Here is a 9959-nt window from a genome sequence, read left to right on the forward strand (position 1 = left end):
TACTGTGAATCTCAGCATCTGCTTCAATATCCTGCTGAGTGGAGTCTTTCTATGGTAGGTTCCCTTCCTGATTCTTCTCTTCAACTGCTTCTGGTATCTATTCTATTTATCCTCATGAATGAGACATAAGCATTCTCCCTAGGGTTCTCCTTGTTATTTAGCTTCTTTAAGTTTGTATGTTCTAGTGTGGTTATGCTGTGTTATGTGGCAAATATCCACTCATAAGTGAGAGAATACTATGCATGTCTTTCTGGATCTAGGTTACCTCATACAGGATGATCTTTTCTAGATCCATCCATTTGCCTGTAAATTTCAAGATTTCCTTGTAGTTAATAGTTGTGTAGTATTCCATTGTATAAATGTACCACAGTTTCTTTATCCATTCTTAGGTTGGGGGACACCTAGGTTGTTTCCACATTCTGGCTATTATGAACAAAGCATGAGCATAGTTGGGCAAATGTCCTTGTTATATTGTGGAGCATCTTTCAGGAATTTACCCAGGAATGGTATAGCTGGGTCTTGAGGTAGAACTATTCCCAACTTTCTGAGAAAGCACCAGATTGATATCCAAAGTGGCTGTACAAGTTTACACTCCCACCAGCAATGGAGAAGTGTTGCCCTTGCTCCACATCCTCACCAGCATATGCTGTCACTCGCGGTTTTGATCTTAGCCATTCAGATGGGTGTAAGATGGAATCTCAGAGTTGTTTTGATTTGCATTTCCCTGATGAATAGGGACATTGATCAATTTTTAAATGTTTCTTGGCCATTCAATATTCCTATGTTGAGAATTCTGTTTAGTTCTGTACCTCATTTTTAAATGGATTATTTAGTTTGGTGGTGTTTTAATTTCCTGAGTTTTTAAAAAATGTATTTTAGCTATTAGCCCTCTGCCAGATATAGGGCTGGTGAAGAATTTTTCCCAGTCTGTAGGCTGTTCTTTTGTTGATAGTGTCCCTTGCCTTACAGAAGCTTTTCACTTTCATGAGGTACCATTTATTACTTGTTGACTTTAGAGCTTGGGTGTTGGCATTCTGTTCAGGAAGTTGTCTCCTGTGCCAATGCACTTAAGGTTCTTCCCCACTTTTTCTTCTAACTGACTTTGTGTGTGTAGTTTTATGTTGAGATATTTAATCTACTTGAACTTTTGTTTGTGACAAATAACGGTCTCTTTGCATTTTTCTACAGGTAGACATCCAGTTAGACTAGCACCATTGGTTGAAGATGCTGTCCTTTTTACTATTGTATGGTTTTTGCTTCTTTGTTAGAAATCAAGTGTTCACAGATGTGTAGATTTAATTCTAGGTTTTCAATTCAATTCCATTGATTTACCTGTGTTTCTATGCCAGTAGCATGCAGTTTTTATTACTGCTTCTCTATACTATAGCTTGAGATCAAGTATGGAGATACCTCCAGAATATGTTATTATATAGGATTGTCTTATCTGTTAGGGATTTTTTCATTTTCCATATGAAGCTAAGAATTGTTCTTTCAAGGTATGGAAAGAATTGTGTAGCAATTTGATGGGAACTTCATTGAATCTGTAAATTGCTTTTGGTAAGATGCCATTTTTCTATGTTAATCCTACTGGATCCATGAGCATGGGTGATCTTTTCATCTTCTGATATCTTCTTCAATTGCTTTCTTCAGAGATTTAAAGTTTTTTCATACAAGTCTTTCACTTGATTAGTTAGTGTTACACCAAGATACTTTATGTTTTTATGGCTGTTGTGAAGAGTGTAGTTTCTTAATTTCTTTCTTAGCCCATTTCTCATGTGTTATTTGTATACAAGAGGGCTATTTATTTATTTATTTTTGAGTTCATTTTGTATACAGCCACTTTGCTGAAGGTATTTATCATCTGTGGGAGCTCCCTGGTAGAATTTTTGGAGTCACTAATATATACTATCTATTATTTGCTCATAGTGATACTTTGACTTCTTCCCTTCCAATTTGTGCTCCTTTGATCCCTTTTATTTCTCTATTGCTCTAGATAGGACTTCAAGTATTATCTTGAAGAGCTATGGAAAGTGTGGAAGCCTTGTAGTGTCCCTTATTTCACTGGAATTTATTTAAGTTCTTTGCCATTTAGTTTGATGTTAACTATATGCTTTTTAGGTCCATTTTCTTGGAATACCTTTTTCCACCCCTTTACTCTGAGGTAATGTCTATCTTTATTGCTGAGGTATGTTTCTTTTATTCAGCAGAATGATGGATCCCGTTTATGCATCCATTCTGTTAGCCTGTGTCTTTTTATTGGAGAGTTGAGGGCATTGATGTTGAGAGATATTAATGACCAGTGGTTGTTAGATCATATTTTTATGTCGTTTTTTTTTTTTTGTGTGTGTGTGTGTGTTGTGTGTGTGTGTGTGTGTGTGTGTGTGTGTGTGTGTTTCCTTTCTTTTTGTTTTGTGAATGGAAGGTTATTTATTTCCTATGTTTTCCTGGGTGTAGTTAGCCTCCTTGGGTTGACATTTTCCTTCTACTATCTTCTGTAGAACTGTATTTGTGGCTAGGTACTATTTAAACTTGATTGGGTCATGAAATATCTTGTTTTCTTCATTTATGATGATTGAAAGTTTTGCTGGGTATAGTAGTCTGGGTTGGCATCTGTGGTTTCTTAGTTTCTGAATGATATCTGTCCAGGCCCTTCTGGCTTTCATAGTCTCTGTTAAGACTCTGTGACTTGGCCTTTTTCTCTTGCAGCTTTTAATAATCTTTCTCTGTTTTGTACATTTAGTGTCTTGATTATTATTGGCAGTGCGATTTTATTTTCTAATCAAATCTATTTGGAGTTCATAGGATTCTTGTATGTTTATAGGGATTTCTTTCTTTAGGTTGGGGGAGGTTTCTTCTATGGTTTTGTTGAAAATGTTTTTTGAGCTATGAAGCTTTGAGTCTTCTGCTTCTTCTATTCCTATTATTCTTAGATTTGGTCTTCTTATAGTGTCCCAGATTCCTTGGGACACTTTGAGTGGGAGGCACTTCCTGTTTTGCATCAGGAACTTTATAGTCTTAACATTTTCTTTGACTGATGTATCTATATATTCAACCATATTTTCTATACTTGAGATTCTTTCTTCCATCTCTTGTTTTCTGCTGATGTTGCTGCGTCTGTAGTTCCTCTTCTCTTCCCTAGGCTTTCCAACTTCAAGATTGCCTCAGATTGTGTTTTCTTTGTTGTTTCTAACTCCCTTTTTAGGTCTTGAATAGTTGTATTCATTTCTTTTTCCTGTTTGATTGTGTTCTGCTGTAATTCTTTATAAGATTTATTCAATGCCTTCATCTGTTTGAATGTATTTTCCTGTATTTCATTGAGAGATTTACTTTCTTCCTTCAAGGTGTCTATTTTGTTACTTGTGTTCTTGCACTGGCCTCTAGCCATCTGGTTGTCTCTGATGTTAGTAGGCCTAGATGTTCATCCAATGGGGTCTCTGTCTGTGTCCCACGTTGGCCAAGCAGATTGGGAGCAGGTGAAGAGAGCTCCAAGACAAAGGCTCTTTGAGAGAGCTCCCCAGAGGCCTCATCAGGATGGTAGGCAATGGGTGTTGGAGCCTGTGCCCAGCTCAGCTCTGCTGGGTTCCCTGTGTATGTCACAGTTGGGCCAGGCTGGAAAGGACCAGGCTGAGAGACCTCCAAGCTAAAAGCTTCTTAGGTACCTGTCAGGCCTCCTTTGTATGGTGGATAATGTGGCCTGACTCACCTCTGTTTCTTCTTTCTCTGTGACCCATCTGGGTCACAGACAGAGAGAGATCCAAGCCCATAGGCCTCTTTGAGATGTCATTTAATATGGGTTGTGGCCCCCACCTAACTCATCTTTGCTTTTAACTCTCTGTGTCCTAGATGAGCCAGGCCATTAAACAGCAGGCTGAGAGAGCTACAAGCCCAAAGCTTCTTGGGTTGTCCCACAGTCCTTCTCAGAATGGCAGCTAATGTGGGTTTACAGACTTTAAAAAAGGGTTACTGTTGCTTTTACTTTGAGTGTAGAACCACTGAGGGGTCTTGCCTGTGGCCACCCTTGAGTTTACACAAGAGTTATGAGGGCTCCAGAAACTAGCTGGGAAATGAAGTGACAAAAACAATGATTCAGATCAAACACTAGCCTTGAGCTACTTCAATGACATGAAGAACAGGATCTAAGTAGCTGGTTGCTGCTTCAGGATCTCCAGGCCTCACATTAGTTTGTCAGGCAGTTCCTGAAAGACCTGCCAGTAAACTTGGCCATGTTGCTCAGCTCTTCCTTGAATCTAAGGATCTGATTGTACTTGGGCCCAGGCGCTCAGATTGGCAAGGGCACCAGACTTGAACTGCCCAGCGCAGAGTCCTATTACCAGGTCAGTGATGAAAATATCATCAGTCTCCCCAGAGGGATTGGACAGCATGATATCCCAGAAATTGTACTGGTCCCGCTTACACATATGCAGAGTCTGGGTTACAGAGCCCATCTGGTTAACTTTGAGTGGGAGGCAGTTGCAGGACTTCTTGCCCACAGTCTTGGCAATCCACATAGAGTTGGTCACAGTGAGATCATATCCAATCTCCTGGATGCCTGCACTAACTGTGAACTTCTGCCATGCTTCCCAGTCTCCTGGTCAAAAAGGCCTTCAATGGACACCACTGGATACTCCCTGAAGAAGGACTTGTACAGTTCAGCCAGCTGGTCGGGGTGATCAGGAGACTTGAAGTCCAGCTCATACATGCCAGACCTATGGAACTCAGAGGCAGCCATGTCCATGCCAATGATGAGCTGCTCATTGTAGCCAGCCTTTGAAATTGTTCTTCAGCACCTCTAGCACTTCTTTATTCTCCATGATGTTAGGTGCAAATCTGCTCTCATCACTCACATTGATGGCATCCTTGATGACTCTTTAGGTTTCGATAAACTTCTGCCCCAGTGTGTATGGCTTCCCAGAAACAAGATGCCCCCACCGGGAGGATCATGAGCTCTTTCATGGCCAGTTTGTTGCCAGCCTAAGAGCCACTGTTGATCACATTGAAAACTGGGACTAGCAGATTAACTTCAGGGTTGCCAGCAAAGTCAGCAATGTGATGGTAAAGGAGCCCCCCACTTTTTCACAGCACCAGCTTTGCAGACAGGCAGAGATACTCCCAGGATAGCATTTGCACTAAATTTAAATTTATTTTTCAGTGCCATCCATCTCTATTTTGAGCATGTAGATCTTCTCTTGCATTACAATGCTCAGTTTCTTGCTAACCAGAGCAGTTGAAATAGTTTTATTGATGTGCTCAACAGCTATTAAGACACCCTTTCCCATGTAGCATGTATTTTCACTGTCACAGAGTTCTAGAGCATCATAGATTCCAGAGGAGGCACTACTGGTCACTACAGCTTGGAAGAGACCTTTTGCAGTGTAGAGATCAACCTCAACAGAAGGATTTCCATGAGAGTCAAAGATCTCTCTGGCCAGAAACCACAAATGAAAGAAAGAGGTTTCTGCAGACACCAAAGAGAGCCTGATACAGACTTTAAAGAACAATAAGATTGACAAAGCATAATTTTAATTCCAACACTCAGGATGTAGGGCCAGTCTGGTCTGTGCAGTAAATTATGGGCCATTCAGGGCTATATAGTGAGACCCTGTCTTTTAAAAAAAGATAGTCATGGACCATGACTAGAAATAATAAGACTTAGAACCAAAATGTAACCATACAGTCATGGAAAGAGTGCCACTAAGTACTTTGATAATGTACAGAGCCTAATAAGGAAGATTCTGTACCAAAACACGCTACCTACCAAAACACAGGAAGATAGGATAAGGAAGATAATAAATGTCATAAAAGGGTTTCTGGTTTGTTTCAAGATGTCTGTAAAAGAGGTATAGTTATCACATGGAGTTGGGTACAGTTCTATGGTAACATAGATTCCAAGCCTTGCAACATTAGATAAGCATAAGCAAAACAGTAACCAAGTTAGGTGGAATAAAGACAGAGATAGACCCTAAACACCCAGGAGGCCAAAGTCAGGTGATAGACAAAACATGCCTAGCTAAGAAAAATTTGAAGTGCTTCTCAGTATAGGAGTCTCAGCCTCTCCTGAACCCCAAGATTCAAATTTTATTTTTAGTGGGGCTGTTTTTAGAAACTTCTCCAAATTTGGTAACCCACACTGCCCAAAATAAAATCCAGTTAATTATTGGTTCTGGTTAAAATGTTCAGATATTTAGAGTAGGTGAAGTTGTATTATTTGGCCCTTGGCCCAAAATTTCTAATAGGACTTGCTAAGGCTGATATTTGTTCATTTTGTTATTCAAGGCTTTTAGGAGAAGCTTGAGTTATTACTTTATGAAGAGATTCTTGGCTTTAATGTGATTTTTCTGTATGATCTGGAGATTTTCTTTTTTTCCATTTTATTATTTTATTCATATTACATCTCGATTGTTAGCCCTTCCCCTGTTTCCTCCCATTCTTCCCTCCCTCCCACTTCCCCCCTTCTCCCCTCCCCTATGTCTGTGATTGAGGGAGACCTTCTCCCCCTATATATGCTCTTAGAATATCAAGTCTCTTCTTGGTAACTTGCTATCCTTCCTCTGAGTGCCGCCAGGCCTCCCCATCCAGGGGACGTGGTCAGAAAAGGGGCACCAGAGTTCATGTGAGAGTCAGATCTCACTCTCCACTCAACGGTGGAGAATATCATGATCGTCAGCTAGGTCTTGGTAAGGGTTTGAAGTTTACTGCCTATATTCTCCTTGGCTGGTGCCTTAGTTTGAGGAAGACCCCAGGACCCAGATCTGCCTGTCATAAAGTTCTTCTTGTAGGTTTCCAGGACCCTGTGGGTCCTACTATTTCCTTATTCTTCCATATTACTCTTGCCTAAAGTCTCAATAGGATGTCCTCTCCTCTGACCCACTTTCTTGGTAAGTAAAGATTTTTTTAATACTTTCTTGCACATTCTGTGTCAGTACTTTTTTACCTTCTCTCTTCTGGCTACAAAGCCCTAAAGCAGTGCAGGACAAGAGAGAGACAAATAGTAGAGAAATAACAGTTTGCTATTGAATGTTTCTTTTTTTCTGTTTGAAATTCATCTTCTGCCTCATTCTTATTACCGTTTTTCTCTAAGTGTTTTGGGGAGACTGATTCAACATTATCTGTGCAGAAAAACAGCAGTGTCTAAAATTTAGACTCACAGCAGCTCATTCTATTTATTCATTGTTGTTCAGCTAATGGTGTAAATTCTCTGTTTTCTTTAAATTAGAAATGACACTTATTAGTACACTGCCTCATTTATATAGTTGGCTTCAAATTATAATTTTAAGATAACTGTAAGGGGAATAAAATTGAGGAGAAAGACAGAATCTGATACAGATTATACACGTCTATGTTTACTCATCCAGTAAGGCTGAAACAAAGCCTTCAGTCATATTTAAGTGAACATTAAAACATTTTGCTGCATTTTTATTACTTAAAATACAAGTAAACCCAAAGCTAGAAAGTTGAACCAAAAGACTCTGAAACAAGACAAATCTATAGCAATACACAGTTCTCAATAACCAATATGTTAACATTTCAATTCCTTACTCAGTGTATTATAGTCTAGGACTAATATATTGACCATCCAAGCAAAACTCAAAATGAACATGGATTTAATACATCTGAAAAAGTCTCAAAGTATTTGTTGTCTCCTCAGACAGGAAGGATAACTTGAGTTCCAGCTTCCCTTAAACTCAGAAGTCTCTCTCTCCATCCATTCTTTCTTCCCTCCCTCCCTTTTTCCCACCCCCTTAATATGTCTTTCTCTCTGTGTGTCGCTGTCTTTCTGTGTGTCTCTGTATGTCTGTCTGTCTGTCTGTCTGTCTGTCTGTCTGTCTCTCTCCTCTCTCTCTCTCTCTCTCTCTCTCTCTCTCTCTCTCTCTCTCTCTCTCTCTCACTCTCTCTCTCTCCTTCCAGATCAGGATATTTCTCTCAACTACTGCTACAGGATCATGCCTACCTGTTGCCATTCTCCCTGCCATGATGATCATGGACTCTAATTCTCTGGAACAATGAGCCTCAAAAACTACTTTAATTTTAAGGTTCCCTTTGTCCTGGTGTCTCTTCACAGAAATTGGAAAGTACCTAAAACACTGTACTCTATCCTACATAGAGTGAGCCTCAGCTTTTCTGCTTCTTCCATACAAAAGAAGCCTTTAACTGGCTCTGTTTTACTGAATACCATAATAATGAGGCTAAGACAACTTATTATTCTGATACATATAACACAGCATAGAAACAGTGCACTCTGAATGTCATCTTCGATTCTGTTTCAGACAAGAAATCTAATTTCTCATCTCAGGGCTAGACTCTGAATGCACAGAGATAAACAAAGAGCCAGAAAGAGAATCAAACCAGTTCAACATCTTCAAAGCTGAATGGGGTGTAGGACCCAGGCACTTTGCTTTAGGAATTTTTCATCAGAATATCAAGAGAAACTGAGAGATGAGCTATAACAGACCATTAAGAGTCTCTGATGGTAAATGGCATATACTCACTAGTGAATATTCAGTAATCTTCCATCTATGCCAGTGAGCTCTCACTAGAGTTGAACAGGTTGTACAGCAAAGTTAAGAACACTACCTGAAAAAAGAGTACACAAGATTCAAAACTTACCTTTATTACTCTTGTTAAATTCTGCTTTAAGTTCTAACAAAGGATTCAAATTGAGAGCAACAAATCAAGCAAAAATTTGCTCATTGGCTTTTCTACTGATGTTCTCCATCCCCCAGCCTACAGGATATTAAAAGGAAATTGGCATAGAGAAATCTTTCTACCGTCTATGATCAAAATTGCCTCACCAGAATGGTATGTGAGCAACAGAACCATCAGAGAAAGAGATAAATCCATTCTAGGAAGACAGGATGATTACATTGACCATTTCTTCACTTGCCTTGGAAGTAGAGCATATGAGAGAAAATAAATGGTCAATAATTCTAAAGGTAGTTAGGTTCTAGTAGAATTTAGAGGACAGTTAGGCTATAGACAATGCAGTGCTGGGACAGTTGGCTGATAACAGACTATCAACATTGGCTTCAGCTCAAGGGCTTGTAGGAAATTCAAATTCACTGACTCTACTTCTGACTCACAGAATCTGAGGGTGAAGTCAAGAAATGCAGCTTTAAATAAGCCCTCCAGGTACTTGATATATATGAAAAAACTAAGAATGAGGAATATTGACCAAACCTATAGCACCCACACTAAAACACATGATTCCAGAAGACACTTGCCCCTTTGATGATATTTGGTCTTCTCCCAGTGACACCAGGTTCTAAAAAATGCAAGAAAAGTTCAGAAATACATAGAACCCACAAAGGAAGATCTTGCTTATAAAAGCAGATGTAATATTTCAAAGAATTGGCAATAAAATAAACTGAGTAGTTCCAATCCCAATCTACTTCTGATTTATACCTGTGATTACAGGAGCTATTTTCAAAAACATTACCTTTCAAACAAATGGCTGCTGAAATATCATCGATGTTATTATATTAGTCTTGACTTTCTGGGTATTCAGGAATGAGACTCACCTTTGACTTTTGGCCTTCTTCTATCTTCCTCATTCATCATCAAGATTCTACCTCACCATGATTTTCATACCATATTATAAAGATTAAAAGCATAAATGTCATAATTATTAATCTGGATCGAAGTATCAAAGTATTACTGAATTCACTTGCAGTGAACACACTAAAATACTTACAAGACATATAATCCTCAGTCATCTGCAGGAACATTCAATTTGCTTTCCCTATATACTGATGAAAAACTGAAGCTCTGTGTAAAATAATTGTAGCATTTCCTCCATGACAAATGCTTATAAAAATATTCTAGTACTCACCCAACTTAACATTATGCCAAGAATCTGGAATCTAAGTTTAAGAGTGCATGGGGCCTAGCTATCTGGATCCTCCCCGAGGCTTCTTTACACCCATAGAAAACAGTGCAACTGTATATTGTAAATCAATATTCTA

The 9959-nt window shown here is 39.1% G+C and overlaps 1 pseudogene; it reads right to left on the reverse strand.

The window, feature by feature from the left end:
• Positions 1-4177: 4177 nt before the first annotated feature.
• On the reverse strand, positions 4178-9552 carry LOC127184648 (alpha-enolase-like; annotated as a pseudogene).
• Between the last annotated feature and the right edge of the window lie 407 nt (positions 9553-9959).

This window comes from Acomys russatus, chromosome X (assembly GCF_903995435.1).
Source record: "Acomys russatus chromosome X, mAcoRus1.1, whole genome shotgun sequence".
NCBI lineage: Eukaryota > Metazoa > Chordata > Mammalia > Rodentia > Muridae > Acomys > Acomys russatus.